The sequence below is a fragment of the Schistocerca gregaria genome, chromosome 2 (assembly GCF_023897955.1).
Source record: "Schistocerca gregaria isolate iqSchGreg1 chromosome 2, iqSchGreg1.2, whole genome shotgun sequence".
NCBI classification, from domain to species: domain Eukaryota; kingdom Metazoa; phylum Arthropoda; class Insecta; order Orthoptera; family Acrididae; genus Schistocerca; species Schistocerca gregaria.
In genome coordinates, this window is record NC_064921.1 from 532,239,962 (window position 1) to 532,264,161 (window position 24,200).

The 24,200-nt window shown below is 43.8% G+C and overlaps 1 protein-coding gene across 1 annotated transcript in view; it reads right to left on the reverse strand.

The window, feature by feature from the left end:
- The window catches only part of LOC126330513 (inactive rhomboid protein 1-like), a 786,904-nt gene that overhangs the window by 407,156 nt on the left and 355,548 nt on the right, over positions 1-24,200 (reverse strand). The gene's annotated exons all lie outside the window — the stretch shown is intronic.

Genomic DNA, 24,200 nt, shown 5'->3' on the forward strand with positions numbered 1-24,200 from the left:
TCTGTCCTACCATTATATAATCTGTCTGATACCTTTTAATATCTCCGGGATTCTTCCATGTATGCAGCCTCCTTTTATGATTCTTGAACGAAGTGTTAGCTATGATTAAGTTATGCTCTGTGCAAAATTCTACCAGGCGGCTTCCTTTTTCATTTCTTTGCTCCAGTCCATATTCACCTACTACATTTCCTTCTCTGCCTTTTCCTACTAGCGAATTCCAGTCACCCATGACTATTAAATTTGCATCTCCCTCCATTGTCTGAATAATTTCTTTTATTTGATAATACATTTCTTCCATTTCTTCGTCATCTGCAGAGCTAGTTGGCATATAAACTTGTACTACTGTAGTAGGTGTAGGCTTCGTATCTATCTTGGCTACAATAATGCGTTTACTATGCTGTTTGGAGTAGCTTACCAGCACGCCTATTTTGTAATTCATTATTAAACCTACTCCTGCATTACCTCTATTCGATTTTGTACTTATAACCCTGACCAAAAGTCTTATTCCTCCTGCCAGCGAACTTCTTCCTACTATATCTAACTTAAGCCTATCCATTTCCCTCTTTAAATTTTCTAACCTACCTGCTCGATTAAGGGATCTGACATTCCACGCTCCGATCCGTAGAACGCCAGTTTTCTTTCTACTGATAACAACTTCCTCTTGAGTAGTCCCTGCTCGGAGATCCGAATGGGGGACTATTTTACCTCCGGAACATTTTACCCAAGAGAACGCCATCATCATTTAACCATACAGTAAAGCTGCATGCCCTCGGGAAAAATTACGGCTGTAGTTTCCCCTTGCTTTCAGCCGTTCGCAGCACCAGCACAGCAAGGCCGTTTTCATTATTGTTACAAGGCCAGATCAGTCAATCATCCATACTGTTGCCCCTGCAACTACTGAAAAGGCTGCTGCCTCTCTTCAGGAACCACACGTTTGTCTGGCCTCACAACAGATACCCCTCCGTTGTGGTTGCACCTACGGTACGGCTATCTGTATCGCTGAGGCACGCCATCCTCCCCACCAACGGCAAGGTCCATGAGTGATATGTCCTTATAAGTGTCTCCGGCTTCACTACTTGTTTCGTGTAACGGTAACAGATTGTACACAAAAATTTACTTCGTGAATCTGTGTATCTGTTGGTGAAAACCGTATCAAAGTCCCTACGGTAGTTCCTGAGATTATCCCGAACATACAGACGGAAAAGCACAGCAGTATAGTCTAATTAAGTAAATTACATAAATAAAGAAGGATGTGTGGATGTGCTAGACTCCGAACATGGATAATAAATTGTCTCAGGTTGCGAAAAGTCTAAGCAGGGCACATAATGGTGCGTAAGTTGACGCAGAATTATGATTACACATTTATTCTAGAATTGGAAAGCTGCTAAGGTCGGAATAAAACGCATCACAGAGAAGGGGTTGGGAGGGGGACAGAACAAAACGATGATACCGGATGGTTGTAACTAGCTTAGCACCCGCTGCGTCGCTTGCGTAGACTGTGTGATCTGCCAAGATTTTTTGTTTTGTTTTTGGTTTTCTTTAATCGAATATTTATGTCGTTCACAAATCACAACACTATATAAGCTTTTCAAGCTGATTGAGGCCATAGAAGCATGGTGTTTCTTGAATGTACTTCTGACCAAAAAGCGATTATGTAGCTAGAGTTCACGATTTCTGTTAATCATTGCTTCTGCGTACTTCTGGTGGTATTGCCATACAAGCTTTCATCCCCTAACATATATGTCTTTATGTCTAACCGAAAAGACCAAGAAGTGAAATACCGGTTGTCATAGCTTTAGCTTTAAATTTTTTTTCAACACAACTAACTATTTTCTTAAAAGATTTCATTCTCTGTCTCACCCTGTTAGGTAATGAATTAACAAAAACACGCGTTCTTTATTTATAACGAAGAAACCAAATAGAAATTTTCATAAATTTACTGTAGAAATGCTTTCATAATGAAACATTTCCTCAAAAATTTTATCCGCTATTTCATCCCTATAGGGGTTAAATTTCAAAAACAGTGAACATATATTTTTTAATTTCTAAGCGAGGACCCAAATACAAATTTTTATATGTTTAGCTTTGAAAAAGCTTTCATAATGAAAGAATTAATAAAACATTTCCCACCCTATTTCACCGCAGCCTTGTGGCCGAGCGGTTCTAGGCGCTTCAGTCTGGAACCGCGCTGCTACTGCAGTCGCAGGTTCGAATCCTCCTTCGGGCATGGGTGTGTGTGAGGTCCTTGGGATAGTTAGGTTTAAGTAGTTGTAAGTCTAGGGGCTGATGACGTCAGATGTTAAGTCCCATAGTGCTTAGAGCCATTTGCACCATTTGAACCCAGTTTCACCACCTTATAAGCTGGACTTCCAAAAACACAAAAGCAAGTGTTATTTAATGGGAACCGAGAGTGGAAGTGCTATGTGGACAGCGTTCTCCGCTAAACAGAAGTCGCGTACGGCTTAGCTGAACACTATAAGGAACACTAAGATGTACACTGAGGTGCTAGAGACAGAGCTGATTAAAATGTAAGAAGACCTATTGGACGAAAGTTTCATATTTCAACAACTAAAAAGTGGTTTGAGGATAAAGATATCGTTGTCTTGCCATGGCCTACATATAGCCCGGATTGGAATCCGGTGGAAAACCTTTGCGGAATATTTGCAAGGCGTGTTTAGCGCAATGGAAGGCAATTTGAGGCCATATGTGAGCTGAAAAGAGCGGCACGAGAAGAGTTGGCGAAAATTTCGCTCCAAGAACTACTAAACCTAACAAAATCAATGCCGAAGAAAATTTTAAGGTAATTAGGAAGAATGGAGTTTCGACAAAGCAATACTTCAAGAGGCCACTGAGTACCTTTACACCAATTTCCATCAAGAAAACGCAGACGCCATATTTTGTTATTCGAGTGATGTAATTGCACTGTAATTGTTTATGTCTTACATGTGTCTACTGCTTTCATAGTATATTCGACACATGTGTGCTTCAGACATGAAGTAGGCCTACTATTACTTTCGTGGAATCCTTCCTTTATAGTGAGTTCCAAAACTGTATAAAGTGATGGTTTTCCGAACATCTCAGTGCGTGCTGTATATATCGCAAAATGCGCTGGTGGAGTATGCTAACCAAAATAATTGTTCCACTTTTTTGCCACCAGGTGAAAATGTGGAGCTGTAAGTACTCAGAATGTGCTGTGGGTGCAGGACAATGAGAGAAACGGTCAAAGACATGATAACGGTGGTTGCGACATGTTTGTTAGGATATGATCACAAGTGACAACACGTGTTCAATAAGGTCTCGCGACTCCACATGTTGCATCCATAACACGACAAAAAAATGGTTCAAATGGCTCTGAGCACTATGGGACTTAACATCTCTGGTCATCAGTCCCCTAGAACTTAGAACTACTTAAACCTAACTAACCTAAAGACATCACACAACACGCAGCCATCACGAGGCAGAGAAAAATCCCTGACCCCGCCGGGAATCGAACCCGGGAACCCGGGCGTGGGAAGCGAGAACGCTACCTCACGACCACGAGATGCGGGCATAACACGACAAGGCCGACAGTTGCTCACAGCTTGTCCATTGTAATCAGAGCGATATCTCATCGTATGCTGTCCTTCGGATCTGGATTAATCCTGATGCATTCCTGATAGACACGATCTTTCAGATATTCCCATAACCAGAATTCACATCGATTTAGGTCTGGGTGTGTGGAAGACCACACGTCTTGAGAAGATGCTGTTGTTATAGAAGGTTTCTCGAAGCAAATCTTTCACATGCAAGCGACACGTGGTGTCGCCGTATCTTGCATGAAAATAGTTACGCGCACACAGCAGCATTCTTCCAAAATTGAATTCATATGCTGTACAAGGAGGTCCTTGTAACGTGAAAATGCCACTGTACACCAATCAGCCCGCGAGCTGTCATTTGCTCTTAGGGAAACGGTCCGAGAGTGAATGAGATTGTCAAACCACGCCAGGCAGTCACAAAACTGAGTGCAGTGGATATTCCTGCGCAACAAGGGGCAGAGTAAAACCACAGATGCCACAATTCTGTGCATTCACGGCACGGTGCAGAGTGAAATGTGCCTCGTGCGTCCAAAACTATTCCTCGGCCACATGTCATCGATTTCCATGCGTACCAAGTAACGAAAAGCAGAGTCACGGCTTTATAGCCTATCTTGGGGCTCTATTTGGTGCACATTCTGAATCTTGTAGGGATACCATTGTCAAACGAGCCGCAAAATTTTGGGAATTGTTGACCAGGGGGGAGAGAGTTCCTGTGATATGACCCGGACATTGGCTGAAAAGTTTGAGACATGTGCTGCACGGCCGGCTATAGCTACAGCAACTTCAACAACTGCCATCGGAATGGATCGACTCACTGTCATTGTTGCACCATCCACTTCTTCCGTTTCCGTGAGTCTCTTGATCATATTCTTTAACACAGTGGCCTCTTCACAGAAGTGCACAGTGTGTCTTCTCAAGAGCCACTGCGTTTCGCACGGAAGACTTCAATCTTGTTAACTATTTACGCCAGTGGTTCCCAACAGGTGGTCCGCGGACCCCCAGGGGCCGCGAGCTATGCCAAACGGGTCCGCAAGATGCTATTACAATAAAAATATATTAAATATACTTCGTTTGGTAACAGATTTTTTGTTTTGGCCGTTTCCTGCATGAGCAGAGCTTTAGCGAACGCTAACTGTTGCGTCTAGCGTCTTCCTAGAGTGTAAACAGATTGGCAGTGAGCATGAGCAACTTCTTATTCATACGGAGGTAAGATGGCTTTCTCGAGGTAGGATCTTGTCAAGATTTTTTGAAGTTATAAGAGACGAGGTTCGTTTCTTCCTTCTTGACACACAGTACGCGGATTTTCTCACTAACTTTTTTGGCTTTGCTCAGCTGCGTACTTTGCTGATGTGTTTGAACACATGAATGTGTTAAACTTGAGTTTACAAGGAAAAAATGTAGGCATGTTCGAAGTTGAGGATAAGATTAGTGCTATGGTCAAAAAGTGTCGGATCTGCGCGTCAAGGATAGAAAACGAGTCACTAACTAACTTTTCTACTTTAAAACAATTCTTGGAATCATCAGAGGAGAGTTTGCCTGACCAGATCAAGATCAATGTAGCCGAGCATCTACGCAGGCTGGCCACTAATTTTAGAGAGTATTTCCCTGAACCTGACCCTGACGACAGATGGATTCGAAATCCCTTCAGCTGTGAAGAAATAGACAAAATACAAGGCCTCACTTAAGAAGAGCATGATCAATTTGTGGATCTGTAGAGCTGCGGTACGATGATAAACATTTTCATGGGATGAAAAAGATCCTTCCATTTGCAACCACATATCGGTGTGCGCAAGCATTTTCTTCCATGCGTTTCCTGAAAAACAAACATAGGAATCGACATATGGTCGGATTTCAGAGTGAAAGTTTCAAGTTTGGAACCTAATATTTCAGAAATAATGGACTCAAAGGTCAGATTAAACTCATCTAATTAAGAACTAAAAATTAAAACAAACTGTATACGGATGGAGTACTCTGTTGTTATTGAATTTTTGTCAAATAAATAATACCTTATGTGAAATTAGTGTTTTCTTATTTTTCACACATGTATACTCAATGGCAATCTCAAGTGTAGTACACTTGAAAGACCAATACACTTAGTTTTAATTTTTTCCTGTCATTTTCAGTTCATACTCAATTATTATTTTTTTAAGGAGTTTTTATACTAAACACCCACATTTTCAGATTTAAAGACAAAGATTTTGAGCAATATCAAAAATTTAACAATAACAATGATGGCTAAATTGAAAAAGTTTTAAGCTCAATATTTTTTAAATAATGAATATGTCAAAGTTTTTTCTAAGTACCAAAAATAGAAAACGTATAAAAAGACTCTTAATTTGGCTTTTTTAGGTACTTGATACTGTGATATGACAAGGTACCAATCATGCTCGATGAGTGGGTCCTCGAGAGAATTTTGTTGGGAACCCCTGCTTTACACAAACAGTCGCTTCAGAACAGAAATCAGCACACGTCGCCGAGCGACAAAGAGTCAACTGAAGTCAAGACAGGAAACTTTTCACCTTCTGACTCCTTACAGAATCATATTTTCACCTTGTGACATAAAACGGGACTATTATTTCTTTTCAGCACACTTTACGATCGCGTCGATTAATCAACATACCTAGGATGTTTCAGCGCCCTGCGGTGTATAAAGCCTGCACTGCACGACTCAGAACACCGTCAATTTAATTACCTGTATAACCACATGGTATATGAATAAGCGACTTTCTAAATGCAAGAACAAGAGATAGGGGAAGATTTAAGCATGCTATGGCAGCTCTCTTAATATAGATAGGCTGGTTTCAAAATGCAGCATATATGCGGTGAATTACTGGAATGGAACCATATGAGTGAAGCGAAAGTTGAAAATGTAAACCGACATATTTGAGAGGCTAACATAGTGATTCTGCAGTTTTTCCTGCCGTGTTTTATAGCAAAAAAATCGACGAGACGACTGGCTGTTATTGTCTAAAGTGCACTACATTACAGCGATCGATTATGTCACTATCGCCAGGTTCGCAGCTGATGATATTGACATGGGCAATGGCTGAAATATTGTGCGGTTTAGACAAAAGCACCCGGCAGTTCACCCGTGGATTGTTTTGTTAAAGCAGTAATTGTTATGAAAGGCACTAAATGAAGAATATATTCGAGTTGTTAAGAACTGACAAAAGCCATATGTAACGTCCACTGTTACCCTAACTGATGGATCTGCCCGGAAGAGCTACACTATGTAATCAATAGTATCCGAACACCCCCAAAAAGATACGTTTTTCATATTAGGTGGATTGTGCTGCTACCTACTCCTGCCAGGTACTTCATATCAGCGACCTCAGCAGTCATTAGACATCGTGAGAGAGCCGAATGTAGCGCTCCGCGGAACTCACGGACTTTGAACGTGGTCAGGTGATTGGGTGTCACTTGTATCATACGTCTGTATGCGAGATTTCCACACTCCTAAACATCCCTAGCTACACTGTTTCCAAAAAATAGTGAACTGGGAACGTGAAGTAACACGTACAGCACAAAAGCGTACAGGCCGGCCTCGTCTGTTGACTGACACAAACCGCCGGCAGTTGAAAAGGGTCGTAATGTGTAATAGGCAGATATCTATCCAGACCATGACCCAGGAATTCCGAACTGCATCAGGATCCACTGCAAGTACTATGACAATTAGGCGGGAGGTGAGAAAACTTGGATTTCGTGGTCGAGCGGCTGCTCATAAGCCACACATCACGCCAGTAAATGCCAAACGATGCCTAGCTTGCTGTAAGGAACTTAAACACCGGAATATTGAACATTGTGTGCAATGACGAATCACGGTACACAATGTGGCGATCCAATGGCAGGGTGTGGATATGGCGAATGCCCATTGGACGTCATTCGCCAGCGTGTGTAGCACCAACAGTAAAATTTGGAGGCGGTAGTTTATGGTGTAGTCGTGTTTTTCATGGAGGGGGCTTGCACCCCTCGTTGTTTTGCGTGGCACTATCACAGCACAAGCCTACTTCGATGTTTTAAGCACCTTCGTGCTTTCCACTATTGAAGAGCAATTCGGAGATGGCGATTGCATCTTTCAACACGATCGGTCACCTGTTCATAATGCACGGCCACTGGCGGAGTGGTTACACGACAGTAAGTCCCTGTAATGGACTGGCCTGCACAGAGTTCTGACTTGAATCCTGTAGAACACTTTTGGGATGTTTTGGAACGACGACTTTGTGCCAAGCCTCACCGACCGACATCCATACCTCTCCTCAGTGCAGCACTCCATGAAGAATGGGCTGCCATTCTCCAAGAAACCTTTCAGCAACTAATTGAATCCGGCCGCGGTGGTCGTGCGGTTCTAGGCGCTGCAGTCCGGAACCGCGGGACTGCTACAGTCGCAGGTTCGAATCCTGCCTCAGGCATGGATGTGTGTGATGTCCTTAGGTTAGTTAGGTTTAAGTAGTTCTAAGTTCTGGGAGACTGATGACCACAGCAGTTAAGTCCCATAGTGCTCAGAGCGATTTGAACCATTTTTTTTGAACTGATTGAACGTATGCCTGCGAGAGTGGAAGCTGTCATCAAGGCTAAGGGTGGGCCAACACCATATTGAATTCCACATTACCGATGGATGGCACCAAGAACTTGTAAGTCACTCTGAGCTAGGTGTCCGGATACTTTTTATCACATACTGTATAAATGAGGAAACGACTTCATCAAATGATGATTGTTTTTGATCAACATTCTTCCAACTGCTTGATGGTGTCCTACAGCCCTTCTTAGTGTGTGGTAATCTTTACGAATCTTTTTTCTTCACTATTTCCAAGATTCTCTGCAACCAGTTACACATATGTTATTGTTTGTCTTCTTGTGCAAATATTCATTTCTGTTGCTCGTTCCGCCGCGAAGTCAACTAGAGCGTCATTTATACTCATAAGATTTTTTCAGTGACTTATTTCCACGTATGTTCTTTGCAGCGTACCTCCATTCTTTACATTTTTGTGAGCGTACTTTTTAGCAGTCATTGAAACACTACATTTTAGACGCTTCCATTTTCTCCAGCTTCTATTTTTCCTTCAATTCTGCACCAATTAGACTCCGAAGTTTTTCTTACTTCGGCCATCATGACCAATATTCCTTCTTAACCTTAGATTAGTAAACTCCCGAAAAATTTGCCAATACAGTGAGGTATAAAACAGGACATTTGGTGTTTAATTTGGTATGTAATATACCCTTGGAGATCTAATAATGGTAATTAACTAATGCATAATTTATACATTTTGACTTTCTTGGGATAAAAAGTGGAGCAGTAAACTTTATGATGGTTTAGTAACAATGTAACATCCCCCCCCCCCCCCACTTCCCCCTTTAGTGATCTGGGGTTAAGTAGTCGACTTGTTTTCTTCCATTCTTACGTTTTCTTGATCGGTTTTGATGATCATGAAATTGCTCTTCTTCCTTATTTTTACTGATCAGCTCTTTCGTATTTGGATTGCATTTGAAGTTCTGTGCCTGATAAATCCTCGGTTCTATTAAAAAGCGTATTTTCTCTTCCTTCATTTTTCAACGGGAATGTTTTTGTAAGTAAGAATCAAGAGACTACGAAAGTGCAGTTGAAATTATTACATCGATTCGGTATATGGCGTCTTGCTACCGCTGTTCTGCACGCAACTGTCCAAGTAGGAACACAGTTTGGGTAAAGCATAGCGAGCGCGGTGTCTCATTAGTTGCCTCAGACACAGCGGCTGCATGCAACGAACGGCAACTTGATCCTAATTGCTGGCGGGCCCGGCTCACAACAGCGCAGAGCTGCCTGCTCTGGCTCAGTACAGGGAACATCAGCTGCAAGGGCTGCGTAACAGAGCCCTCTGCTGCCGCTCTAGGATGGCGCTCGACGTAAAGCGCAGTCCCTGAGGCTGGTAAAACCTTAGTAGCGGCTAAAGAACCTCCAGCTACTTTGTAAACTAATACTGCAACTTCATTTGTTGATGCAATTTTAAAGCAAGAAGGCTTCAATAACCGACATCAAACTCCCGGTTGCCTTTACACATCATCGAAAAATATTCTAAATGTCTGTATATTTGAAGATCCCTGCCAAAAGAAAGCTCACAATTCGTTAAAACTAGTATGTATGTATGTATGTTAACCGGGGACCTAGAAACGACGGAGAGGCTCCGTCCCCGCCGCAGCCGCAGTGGTCCGCAACCCCACGACGACTACCGCAGTCCACTTCACCCCTCCGCCGCCCCACACCGAACCCAGGGTTATTGTGCGGTTCGGCCCCCGGAGGACCCCCAGGGAACGTCTTACACCAGACCAGTTTAACCCCTATCTTTGCCTGGTAGAGTAATGATGGTATACGCGTACATGGAGAACTTGTTTGCACAACAATCGCCGACATAGTGTAACAGTGGCAGAATAAGGGGAACCTGCCCGCATTTACCGAGGCAGATGGAAAACCGCCTAAAAACCATCCACAGACTGGCCGGTTCACCGGACCTCGACACAAATCCACCGGGCGGCTTGTTGCCGGCGACCGGGCCCTCCTTCCCGCCCGGAAAGCTGTGCGTTAGACCGCACGGCCAGCCGGGCGGGCTAAAACTAGTAACTGGCCGAACATAGAGGTTAGATCCCGCGACCACCGTCCATTATGTAGTCGCGCACGAAGTGGTGGGAGAGGAATGTGGTGTGGGGAGGAGTTGTCTGTGTGTAAATAGTAGAGTATTCAGCGACTTGTTTACCAAAAACCAAACCTTAATTTCCAACACGGTAGAACGCATGATAAAGTAATCTTCCCTTTTTGATTTCACCAGTATTGGAATAAAGGGATCAAGAAATATTACACCAAAAGTAATAAAGCAAGAGTAATAGGAGAACAAGAAGACACAAAATAATCAGTCTTATCCCAGAATAAAGAGGCCTAACTTATATCCTATCAAAAGTTGTCACCATAGCTAACACTAAACAAATATATAATAAATGAGCGATAATCAGCAATAGAATAAACCAGCCGATGTTACCCTCTAGTGGGCACAATAAGTGAGAACAAGGACAGATACAAGGAGAGATTAGAATTATACTGAACACAACAACAATAAAACAAAGTTTTCTAACATCGCTACACTAGATCCTACTGCGGCCTCGCCGTAGTAGGAAACTGTTGTCATTTGTGTTGTAACTGCGACCGGGACGGTCGCGGGGTTGAAATGACGGACCCGCGGAGAGGCTCACGAGCAACAACACTACGGGGGAGGATGGACACGACAACGTAGGACAGAACGAACAACAAGATCGAATAGCGGAGTCACAAGGAAACCTAACAACCACGTCCACAGAACAAGAAAGTAAGTAAGCTGTCTAACACGAGGCGATGTGCCACAAACGTACGCGAGATTAGACTGACTGGCCGAGCTTTTTTTTTTTCCTATATTGAATTTCGATTCCCCCCGAAGGGGGCGGGCTGGCAGCAGCTTAGTACGCTGTTCTGCAGCCTACAGACTTTTTTAAAACGTAAGAAGAAGAGAATAAACAATAAAAGCAGGCGATAAAACGGTGACCTAAACTGGCCGAGCGAGAGGCAGGCGCTTAAGTACGCTGTCGGGGGCGCCGCTGCTGGCCGCTGGAACCACGTGTCCCACCGTGTCGCCCTCATACTAAATGTGGGCCAGGAGGCGCGCGCCGCCACAGCTTACGACGCGATGGTACCTCTAGGGGTCTTCGACGGCCATGAAACCTGGAGCGGATTCAAATTCCGCGGCGCGCGGTACCAGAATTTGGAAACTTAATTTGGCCAATTATACACACTCGTCTGTTCTAAAAGACTACACTAATAACAACGAGCACAATTTGTTTTAACTGTACTCCTGACCATGACGCGTTTCTTGGATCCACGAAATCAAGCACCCTACGCGGCTCCAGACCGCAACGACACCTCATGTTGATGGCGAGCCACCGTCAGTTCCGACTGCAAGTCCACTCTGCTACCACGCTGCCTTGCTCCAAGACTTCCTGCTTCACCATGTCCAGCCATCTGTTCTGTTCGCGAACTGCTAGCTGCGTTGCCTTCTAGCTGACCGTCTTAATACTCTTCTGTGCTGCAGATCCCACAGACGACGGTAAGCGTTACCCCATGCTTCTCCTACGTGGGTCCGCTATCGATGGCGACTCACTTAGCTCGTCACGCCGGCACATAATCAAGACCAACTGGCGTTCCATGCGTGGCCCAGCGTCCCACAAAAAGTCTCTCCTGCTGCACTGTCCATAGCTTCCCTGGTGCTGCCTTCATGTAGATGTTACACGTTGGCCACCGCTATGAAATGTTGCAAGTCGTTTGGCTTGCCTCTTGCCTTTAATAAGCCAACACTCTCTGATCCTAGTCATGACTCGCGATATGCGGGACACATGTTTCTCATCACTTTATTTAACTCTGATTACCGTACTCGATTATGATTTTTGTATTTAATTAACGTGCAGGGGATGCCTGTCTTAAATTCCTTCATTTGCAGACTAATTTTATTACAAGTGCTTTGCGTTGGTTAGCACCTCCAACTACATGTGTCAAAAGCAAGCCATACACTCTTAGTTTCCTCTGGGCAGCAGATCAGGTATTGAAATGTGGATGCGTGGACGGATAACGGCTAATCTTTACTGACACGCATAATCCACTTGATAGTGCAGTCACGAAATTACCTGGTGTGTTTGTCCGAAGACTGCTCGACACAGAAAAAAAAACACACTAATGTGTGTAACATATTTAGGTACCACATATAAAAAATCTGCACTTGTATTCGTTAGACCTTGTACATACATCTAAACTAAACTAAACTCTGTCCGAACAGGCCTCGGAGGGCCCAACGGTACCGACCGACACCGTGTCATCCTTAGCCCACAGGCGTCACTGGATGTGGATATGGAGGGGCATGTGGTCAGCACACCGCACTCCCGGCCGTAGGTCAGTTTCCGAGACTGGAGCCGCTACTTCTCAAGCAAGTAGCTCCTCAGTCTGCCTCACAAGGGCTGAGAGCACCCCGTTTGCCAACCCATTCAAGTGATATCCCAGCGCGACAGCGTGTAACCGGTGGGCTGAAGGGAACCGGTCCTACCACTGCGGCAGGGCCGCTGGCTTCTACATACATCACTGGTCTTAAATGTTGTCTATTATTTTATTTACTATAAACAATCGATTTTATTGGTATTAATACATTCACTATAGTTTCTCTCATGAGTATGAATGCCGTTTGTACACGGGTGCCCAAAATTGAAGCAACAAGCGGAAGTTTTCAAGACTGCATTTATTTTGCCACAAAATACTATAAACAGGTGATAGTGTATATAATACAGAACGTAAACAACTGCAACAAGCATGAAGGTGTTCAAAAATGTTGTTCGTTTTTTCCGACTTAACGGGTTTACATACAAATTTGGATAACTGGTTAATGTGCACAGTATGGAGGGTGTGGCCACCTCTGGTAGCAATACAGGCCTGACAATGACAGGGCATGCTGTGAATGATGTCGTCAATCTCATGCTGAGGCAATATGGCCCAGCTGAGCTACTCGCAACTCTTGCAGAGTGGTTGGTGGATGCTGACGTGATGCAACCCCTCTACCTAATGCATCCCAGACATGCCCTGTGGGATTCAAATCGGCGGAGCGAGCAGGCCACGCCCGGCGTTCAGTATCTTCCGCTTCCAAGAAAACATCATCCATCCGTGCTCTATAAGGTCGAGCGTTATCGTCCTTGAATACGACGTCTGAGCCCACGGCACGTCGCAACAACCGTCAAGCGGTCCCAACATCTCATCACAATAACTGAGAGCAGTTAAGCTTTGCAATTTGACCCGCACAGTTTCATAACGAGGTGTTAGACTGGTCAACAAAACCTCTGCCCACACCATTAGGGATCTTTCTCCTCATCGGTCTCCTTCCACAATGTCTGGGCCCCGAAATCGTGTTCCACGTGCTCTCCAGATGAGAATCCGTCGATAATTACTCTCCAGAACAAATAGTGACTCATCTGTGAAAAGAACATTGACCCTCTGTTCGACCGTCGAGGTGCCATTTTGACGATTCCACTCTAGACGTTCCCTTCTGTGAAGACGCGTCTGAGGTAAACATTCAGCAGGTGTGAGACAATAAAGGTTCTCTGTTGAAGCCTTCCGTACGCTTTTGCCTCGATGCAACACATCCAGCGGATGCTTCGAGGTAAGATGCCAGTTGTCGTGCAGTAGTACTTAGGCGATACCATCGTGCCCTTCATGGCAAATAACGGTCCTCTAATTCTGACGTCACAGCTGATCGGCCCTGACCTGGTCTTCAGGATACAGTTTCGGTCTCTATAAACTGTCGCAACATCCGAGAAACAACATAACGATTCACATTAAGCCATCGGGTCACATCAGTGTGCGATTGTCCTACTTACGTTCTTCCTACTGCCCACCTCTGCAGAGTGTCTAGTAGCCATCTTCTATATGCCATACTGCACCGTCTGTGACCGTGCACACGGAGATTGTGGTCCTGGGACTTCCCGACAAACACTACGCTGTTTGATAGGTGCCCTTATGTCATTGTTGGCGTGGTTGTCCGTTGATCGAAATGCCGTCTCTCGTGCAGAACACGATCTTACGGACATCAGTTGACAGTTTGTATGACCATATCCGCGAATTATACACAGGACGGGGAAATAGCGGTTTGTTGCTTTAATTTTCGATACCATTGTATGTTTCGAAGTTGATAGGATTGAGATATCAGCGAACAAGTCTGTAAAAGACCATTTGCCAATGGTCTTTGACGCACCCGTTTTTAGGGCTGTTTTCCTGTTCAGTTAGCACCTGTAGCGTAGTGGTGTACTCTCCTGACATCTTGTAATATAAACGACGGTATCTGTAATTCACAGTAATATTTCCTACGTAGCAGGATACAAAATCAATTCGCGAGTCGTGTGTAAGCATATTTACAGCTAGTTATCTTCAGCACCGTAAACAGAAGCAAATAGATTGTTGTGAATTCAGTTCTTTCTTACATCCAATTTTACTGGTTTTATGGTGTGAAATACTGTTTCAAATGAGGAATGAATATTGCAGAGCCGGCTGGGGTGGCCGAGCGGTTCTAGGCGCTACAGTCTGGAACCGCGCGACCGCTACGGTCGCAGGTTCGAATCCTGCCTCGAACATGGATGTGTGTGATGTCCTTAGGTTAGTTAGGTTTAAGTAGTTCTAAGTTCTAGAGGACTGATGACCTCAGAAGTTAAGTCCCATAGTGCTCAGAGCCATTTGAACCATCTGAACATTGCAGATAATATTGTTTCACAAATTAGCTCGAAAATAGTAGCGGATGAGATTTCCGCTGACAGTGCAAACGTGGGACGATTATTGAAAATATGAAACATGACAAAAACAGTTTATGCTCACACGCAAATGTAACAGTCATGTTATTTACTAATTATTGATTGGTTTTTACGGTTAGAGGGATGATACTAACATTCGCGAATATTTCTTTTAGATCTATAAAAATGACGTGATGCAGGTAGCATAGGTCTGTGGCAGTAGTAATTCTGATTGATTTTGTAATGAACTGTTGAGTAGACGCTACAGAAAAGCATGTGGAATATTTAGAGTTTGGAAGACACTCCGATGCCGATGATGTATCTACTATTTCTACCGTTTGAAACAGTACTACAGCGACTGATGGCACTCTGTGTAAAACAGTGTCGAGTGGCCCTGTGTGTGAAACGTCTGGCATAGGTTCGGCATCGCTTGAAGAAACATTTAATGAACTTGAAGGTACTAACCAACTTAAAGCATTCGTAATAGCTGTAATTATAACTCTGCAAATGAAGTAAGTTCGGAAGACATCCTCTCTACTTTCTGGTGCTGAAGTGGCTGCAAACGTGAAATTACATGCAAGGTCTAAAACTGATTATGAAGCACAGGCCTTTGGGATATGTCTTGCTCCTGAGGACAAATGTTTACTATTATAAATTGATACTTACAATTTTCTGCAGATTATTCAGACGTATTAGTGAAACTTTGATGTATGGTTTTTCGCTCCTGATTCATTAGTACGAATATTTACCGTCTCGTAAGTCACTATGGACATGGAAATACATAAAATGTTGGGCAGTTTTACTGTTTACTTTTCTCAAAGAGTACATATTGATAGGTATTTCACTGTTATGTTGGCTAGACCATTTTGACACTTGAGGAGTTAAAGCTCTAGGGGTAACACTTCAAAGTTAAACATAAGAATGCAGCATGGGAAGTCTGATAGAAGCAGAATTTGTGAGAAGATACCAAGAACGGGCAGCTGTTTCCCATAGGTCAAGCGTACAGAATTCTTGGGCGATCAGTTCTTGGGTACTACACTCCTGGAAATTGAAATAAGAACACCGTGAATTCATTGTCCCAGGAAGGGGAAACTTTATTGACACATTCCTGGGGTCAGATACATCACATGATCACACTGACAGAACCACAGGCACATAGACACAGGCAACAGAGCATGCACAATGTCGGCACTAGTACAGTGTATATCCACCTTTCGCAGCAATGCAGGCTGCTATTCTCCCATGGAGACGATCGTAGAGATGCTGGATGTAGTACTGTGGAACGGCTTGCCATGCCATTTCCACCTGGCGCCTCAGTTGGACCAGCGTTCGTGCTGGACGTGCAGACCGCGTGAGACGACGCTTCATCCAGTCCCAAACATGCTGAATGGGGGACAGATCCGGAGATCTCGCTGGCCAGGGTAGTTGACTTACACCTTCTAGAGCACGTTGGGTGGCACGGGATACATGCGGACGTGCATTGTCCTCTTGGAACAGCAAGTTCCCTTGCCGGTCTAGGAATGGTAGAACGATGGGTTCGATGACGGTTTGGATGTACCGTGCACTATTCAGTGTCCCCTCGACGATCACCAGAGGTGTACGGCCAGTGTAGGAGATCGCTCCCCACACCATGATGCCGGGTGTTGGCCCTGTGTGCCTCGGTCGTATGCAGTCCTGATTGTGGCGCTCACCTGCACGGCGCCAAACACGCATACGACCATCATTGGCACCAAGGCAGAAGCGACTCTCATCGCTGAAGACGACACGTCTCCATTCGTCCCTCCATTCACGCCTGTCGCGACACCACTGGAGGTGGGCTGCACGATGTTGGGACGTGAGCGGAAGACGGCCTAACGGTGTGCGGGACCGTAGCCCAGCTTCATGGAGACGGTTGCGAATGGTCCTCGCCGATACCCCAGGAGCAACAGTGTCCCTAATTTGCTGAGAAGGGGCGGTGCGGCCGCCTACGGCACTGCGTAGGATCCTACGGTCTTGGCGTGCATCCGTGCGTCGCTGCGGTCCGGTCCCAGGTCGACGGGCACGTGCACCTTCCGCTGACCACTGGCGACAACATCGATGTACTGTGGAGACCTCACGCCCCACGTGTTGAGCAATTCGGCGGTACGTCCACCCGGCCTCCCGCATGCCCACTATACGCCCTCGCTCAAAGTCCGTCAACTGCACATACGGTTCACGTCCACGCTGCCGCGGCATGCTACCAGTGTTAAAGACTGCGATGGAGCTCCGTATGCCACGGCAAACTGGCTGACACTGACGGCGGCGGTGCACAAATGCTGCGCAGCTAGGGCCATTCGACGGCCAACACCGCGGTTCCTGGTGTGTCCGCTGTGCCGTGCGTGTGATCATTGCTTGTACGGCCCTCTCGCAGTGTCTGGAGCAAGTATGGTGGATCTGACACACCGGTGTCAATGTGTTCTTTTTTCCATTTCCAGGAGTGTATTTCCACGTTTGAAATACGTATCGAACTGGACTGACAACATGCAGAAGCGATCTACTAGGATCGATGCAGCACATAGGAAAGCGGAACAATTGCGTTCAGAGAACTGAAAAGAACATGTTTGGAAGAAAGATTGTTACTGTGAAAGCCTTTTGCGTAAATTTAGAAACCGGTACTTGACGCAGACTGTGAAACACTTTTACAGCCTCCATCGTACATTTCGCTTAGGTCTTATCAGAAAAAGAGAAATTTGGGCGCCTGCAGGATGGTGCAGGCTATCATTTACCCCTCGCTTCATGTCCATGCGGAACAGAACAGTTGATTTACTCCCCTCCCAAGCACAAAGTGACGACAGTATTCTTTCAAAAGTAACATGGGAGGAGGAGCACGCACTTTTATCTCGAAATATAAGGCTCAGAAATTTTATACGGCAGCACACCACACACATTACGTTTATCAAAAGTCAGTTATTGGCAGGTTCTGCTAGCACGTTTGACATGTAACATCTACAAGGAATTTACTGGGCTCAAATGCTTTGTTCAGAATGTGTCCCAGACAATAAGAAAAAAACATGTACCAGGGTAGGTCAATTATTATCCTCAAAGTAGTTAAAAAATTTTACTGTAATCAAATAGGAAACTTATAAGAACCTCATTTTTCGATATAGTCTCCTTGCTTTGCCCTCATAAAAGAAGGTTCTTGATTGAGATGCGAGCAAGGAATGCACCGCTTCTTTCACTGCTTCGTCCGAAGCAAATCGACGACCCCTTGTTGCCGGGTCTATTATGGAGGATGATCCAGTACTTCTAATTTGAGTTTCTGGGACGTTATAGCAGCGTGGGTAGCGGTATGCGGACGGGCACAACACCTTTTGACAGAAATCCTCGGCGTTTGCTTAGCCTGGCAGCAAGCATCTCACTGTAACGTACACTGTTTATTGTTGTGCCTGTTTCCCCATAATGTTCTAGTACTGGACCCTGTGCGTCCCAAAAAACCGCAAGCATCAGTTTTCTTGCACGCCGAATTCGGATGTTTCCATCCCATACTCTACCGTTTACTCTTCGGCTCGTAATGATGGATCCATCTTTCGTCACCATTAATGGTCCTGTCTAAAACATTGTCCCCTTCGTTACCATAACGATCCAAAAGTTTTTTGCAGATGTCCAAGCGCGCTTGTTTATGCAACTGTGTGAGTTGTTTTGGGACCCATCTTGCACAAATTTTATTAAACCCAAGTCTGTTGTGGATGATTTCGTAGGCAGAACCGTGAATAATTTGCGGACTATGTGCCACTTCGTCAGTAGTTAATCATCTATCTAAGCGAATCATTTCGCGTGAACGCTCAATGGTTTCCCCATTTGTGGCGGTAAACGGTCGTCCGGCTTTATCTTGCTTAACACTTGTGCGACCATTTCGGAATTTTTCAGTCCATTCGTAGACATTCCATGGGGGCAAAACGCTGTTCCCGTACTGTACCGAAAGTCTTCCATGAATTTCGACCCCTTATACGCTTTCCGACCACAAAAAAACGGATTATTGAATGTTGCTCTTCTTTGGTGCAAATAGACAGTGGAGCAGCCATGATTAACAGCACGGCAGCTTGAAAATTGCAAAGGTATAACAACACATAAACAAATCATGCGTCATCAACGTTAAACGACAGTACTACCAAAATAAACAAAAATATAACTAAATTGCGGGTAATAACTGACTTACACTCGTAGTTTGCCCACGGAGTAACAAATCCGTGACCTGTACGTGTAGCTTGATTCCAGGCGCTTCTTTTCTTTTTTTTATCGGTACAGTCACACAATTTGAATAACAAATTGCCAGTTTCACTCGTCACCGGCCTCTTCTGGTCATGAGACGGACCCAGTACTTAAGTCAAACCACTGAGAGAACCACACTCTCAACATCAATGGCAAGAGGGAAATCCTACTCCAGTCATATGGTGACTGCCGAAAGCGGTAATTTGGCTTCAAAATTGTGACAGTAGTGGAGAATAAACTATTTTCAAAACAAGTATGTGAATAACCGTCAACATCTTTAGTACACCCGAATGGTCGATATTTCTAAAGCTAGCCTTTTTTTGTCAACCTGATATAATTAGTTTGTGCAATGGATGTTTCACATATGGAAACTCGTCACCATTTCGTGGGAGTCTGAAATATCATTAGACGCCCGTCTGGAAGTCTTTGAAAGTTCGCACCAGCACATTATCTGTCGAACAGGAACAAGAAACCAATAAATAACATTCCGTTACCTAGGACTGTCTTTTAATATTTATTAGGAACAAGAATGTATTTTCAGAATATTCTACGATTATACTCCTATGTAACTTGACGACATACAGAGTGATTATTAACAAAATTGAAGTTCCGTGTTCTGACCCTTGATGTGCCAGTCGGGTCCGACCGATTGTCAACCTGATATAATTAGTTTGTGCAATGGATGTTTCACATATGGAAACTCGTCACCATTTCGTGGGAGTCTGAAATATCATTAGACGCCCGTCTGGAAGTCTTTGAAAGTTCGCACCAGCACATTATCTGTCGAACAGGAACAAGAAACCAATAAATAACATTCCGTTACCTAGGACTGTCTTTTAATATTTATTAGGAACAAGAATGTATTTTCAGAATATTCTACGATTATACTCCTATGTAACTTGACGACATACAGAGTGATTATTAACAAAATTGAAGTTCCGTGTTCTGACCCCTGATGTGCCAGTCGGGTCCGACCGATTGTCGTGTCATCCTCGGCCAATGGCGTCATCCGAAGTGTTATGGAGGGGCATGTGGCGAGCACATCGCTCTCCCGGCCGCTGACGGATTTCTATTAGGTCGAGTTACTCCTTAGTTTTTCTCCCGGGGGTGTGTGTGTCCTGTACCAGTACTGCCACCAGGGGAAATTACCTAGCAGTAGCCGGAAGCGAACCCGTGTTCCCCGCATGCCACCCAGTCTTTCTGACCACTCAGCTACGGTGATGGACTAGAACAGCTATTAGGGGATGGTAATTGCAAAGATATGATGTGTGACTGTTACCACGTGTACATGCCAATGTTTGCTTGATCTGAAGTAAGAGAACTACACTCAAAGAATGTCCACGTATGTGCATGTTGTTAAAATGCATCTCAACCATCTAAGTCATATTACCAACAATGATGACAATAAGCTGTATTAATATTTTTAATCAGTTGCTGCACTCTTCACGCGAACTTATATATATTAAAACATAAAATTCAGCTGCGCGCATCTTACTCTTGCTCCGAAAGAAACCGCTGTTGAACGGCCACCATAAACATCTTTGCTGAACTCGCGTGGCGCTATTTTAGTCAGAACTACTAAACGTTAACAAATCTAGCTTCCACTCATCTACTTTAATTCATTTTCTGTCGATCTCGGATCAATTACGGCTTCATCTTCAGGGACTTCAGTGTGGTATATCAGCTCATCAGATTTCTAATGTGTCCGACTAAGAATCCTGATTTACTTCGAAACTGACAGCAAATAAATTGAAACAATAAACACAGCTGAGTGAAAAACAGCCTTCCTTTTGTATAACAAAATAGTTTCGTAGTATACCAATGGAGAAGCTCTATTTTTAACAACTATACACAACGGCTCGCTCGATAAGAGGTCCGCCCCTTACAACTTGAAAGTTACACCGGTTACACCATTACACAGGAAAGAAATAAAAGTTCTACGATGAATTATAGGCCATAACATTGACAGCGATTTTTACTGGCTCTTAACTCATATGAAGTAATGAGTACTGTCGATAGGGGAACTCAAACTGATTTCCTGTTTCTAGATTTCCAGAAGACCTTTGACACCATTGCTCCCACACAGCTGCTAGTCCAATTGCGTGCTTATGGAGTACCGTCTCAGTTGTGCGACTGAATTGGTGATTTCCTGTCGAAAGGCCATAGCCCATTACAACTGATTGAAAGCCATCTAGAGAAACCGAAGTAATATCCTGGGTTCCTCGAGGAATTTTTATACGCCTTACGCTTTTCGTTATCTGTATAAACGACTAGGAGACTATCTGAGCAATCCTCTTAGATTAGTTGCACATGGTGCTGTCATTTACCGTCCAATAACGTCATCAGAAGAATCAAAACAATTTCAAAATAATTAAGAGGAGATATCTGTATGGTGCGAAAAGTCGCGGTTGACCATAAACAACTGAAAATATGAGGTCCTCCATGTGGTTAGTAATAAAATCGATTTCATAATATTTATGTAATATTCCGTCAGTTCTTGGAGGAACATAGACATATTAAAAAGTTTAATACATATTATTAAAAACTTTAATACACATTATCAACGTTCCACAATATCATTTATTTAATAGTTTATCATGAACCGACTTTGAGCTTCCTAGGCTATCGTCAGATAACTTAATATTCAACGGATAATCCAGACAACACTAAAAATCCACTTCGTTTGGGTTATAAAAGTTCAGAGTCTATTGATTGAACATAATACCTAGAGATTAAAATTATGAACAACTTAAATTGGAACCATCAGCAAGAAAACGTTGCCGGGAAGGCGAACCAATTGCTACCCTTTTTTATCAGAATAGTTAGAAGGTGCAAAAAATATACTGAAGAGATTGACTACACAACGCTTGTCCGTCCTCTTGTGGAGAACTGCTGCGTGATATGGAATCCTTACCACATAGTATTGAATGAGGACATCAAAAAAAATTTAAAATAAGGCCAGCTCGTTTTTTATTATCGCGAAACAAGTAAGAGTCATGAATATAATACGGGAATAGGCTGTCAGTCATTAAAATAAAAGCATTTTTCGTTACGGCGAGATTTTTTCACTGTCTTCTTCTATAATCAACTTTGTCCTTCGAACGCCAAAATATTTTATTATTTTCCTACGCGTTGTTTGAGGGTAGAACGGTCGAGTAACGATGGTGCAGTGGTTATATGAACCCTCTGTCAAGCACTTACGTGTGGAATGCCAAGTAGACATGTGTAGTAGGTGAGACATTTGAAACTGTTTTTGAAAGTTTCAGGAAAACTATAAATCTGATTTTAAAAATGTTTATAATAAAAATTATTTGTCCCGAAGGGGCACGTCCAGTGACACCAAACTCGATCGCCCTGCTTCTCCTCCAGGATCAGGGAGGGCGGTCAACTTTGAAATATTTGTAGGAACCTCCACAGCTGTTAATCTGTTCATTTATTTACAACATGCTCCATTACAATATTTGTAATACTGCATCTATTGTATGTATATGAGTGTGTGTGTGGGAAAGGGGGGGGGGTGGAGTGTAGTGTAACGTTTGTGTTGTAAGGTGGTGACGATAAGAGAAGGCAGAGGGTGAAATCTAGTGCCAGAACATAGCGTACTCCTTGCGAATAGCTATATGTTCCCATTCGACGAATGGTACAAATGGCTCTGAGCACTATGGGACTTAAAATCTTAGGTCATCAGTCCCCTAGAACTTAGAACTACTTAAACCTAACTAACCTAAGGACATCACACACATCCATGCCCAAGGCAGGATTCGGACCTGCAACCGTAGCAGTCGAGCGGTTCCAGACTGAAGCGCCTAGAACCGCTCGGTCACAGTGGCCGGCATTCAACGGATGGATCTCCATCAACAGTGACGCAAGCCCTCACGTCATGAGACACTGCGGAGAGGTTTGATATTTAAACAAGGACATCGGCGCGAAGCGATCGGGAACTTACCGCTACCACCTCTCTTTCCCTTGCCGGCCAAATGCTAGTAGTTAAAGTTTTTCCATCACCAGGCAGGCTTACCATCGGGTCGAGCGCCACCGCACAAGCGTGCAATAGTGATCTCATCCACGGAGGCACCCCCCCCCCCCCACCCCCCTCTCTCCATTGTTTACTGCGGATTCGGAATCTCCGGGAAAAAATAGACTCCCACGTAATTTTTGTGTTTAACATTGTTTTCGTTGCGTGACAGATGACACTGTAATCGACAAAGATCAAAAGGGGTTAAAAACAACTCAGAAATGATAAGCAAATGTTCGAGATGGTTACTAGTTTCTACTATACCTCCAAATTACCATCTATGAAGGATGCACTGCGATCATGCGTCGCAACCCGTCGCCGTACTCTCGCTGTAGGAATAATACTTCCGGCTTCAAGGAAGTAGTTCCATTGTTGGAGCGAGACTGTAGCCGTAGCGCTAAAAGTACTTTTTAGTTCAAAATGGTTCAAATGGCTCTGAGCACTATGGGACTTAACATCTGTGGTCATCAGTCCCCTAGAACTTACAACTACTTAAACCTTACTAACCTAAGGACATCACACACATCCATGACCGAGGCAGGATTCGAACCTGCGATCGTAGCAGAGTTTTTAGTTCATTGATAAAAAGCCAAGAAACTGTCCCAACAGCATTCCATTTCAGCGACATCTGTGGAAGAAATTATTCGAACAATGTGGACAGGGGAATGTACTATGTTCTAGAAAATAAAGGTTTTTCCTATAAAAACCGGTTTGTGATTAATGATTTTAGAATAACTGTATTTCTCAGCTCCTGAGATACTAAAATGATGTGTATTTCTTAAGATATTCTCATTTTTCAACGATTTTAACCCTTTATCAAAAGTAGACATGATTGTCTTAATGTGATTTCCGCGATCGTTCTTTAAATAAAAATATGGCATTTCAGTCTTTGATCGCTATTTTTTATTTTCAATTACCGGTTTCGGGCTAGCTGCCCATCTTACAAGTTACTCTGTAGTTGCAATACATGGTCTGAAGATGGGCAGCTAGCCTGAAAATAAAAAAATAGCGATCAAAGACTGAAATGCCATATTTTTATTTTAACCCTTTTTTTGTCGACAGCGATGCTAAAATAC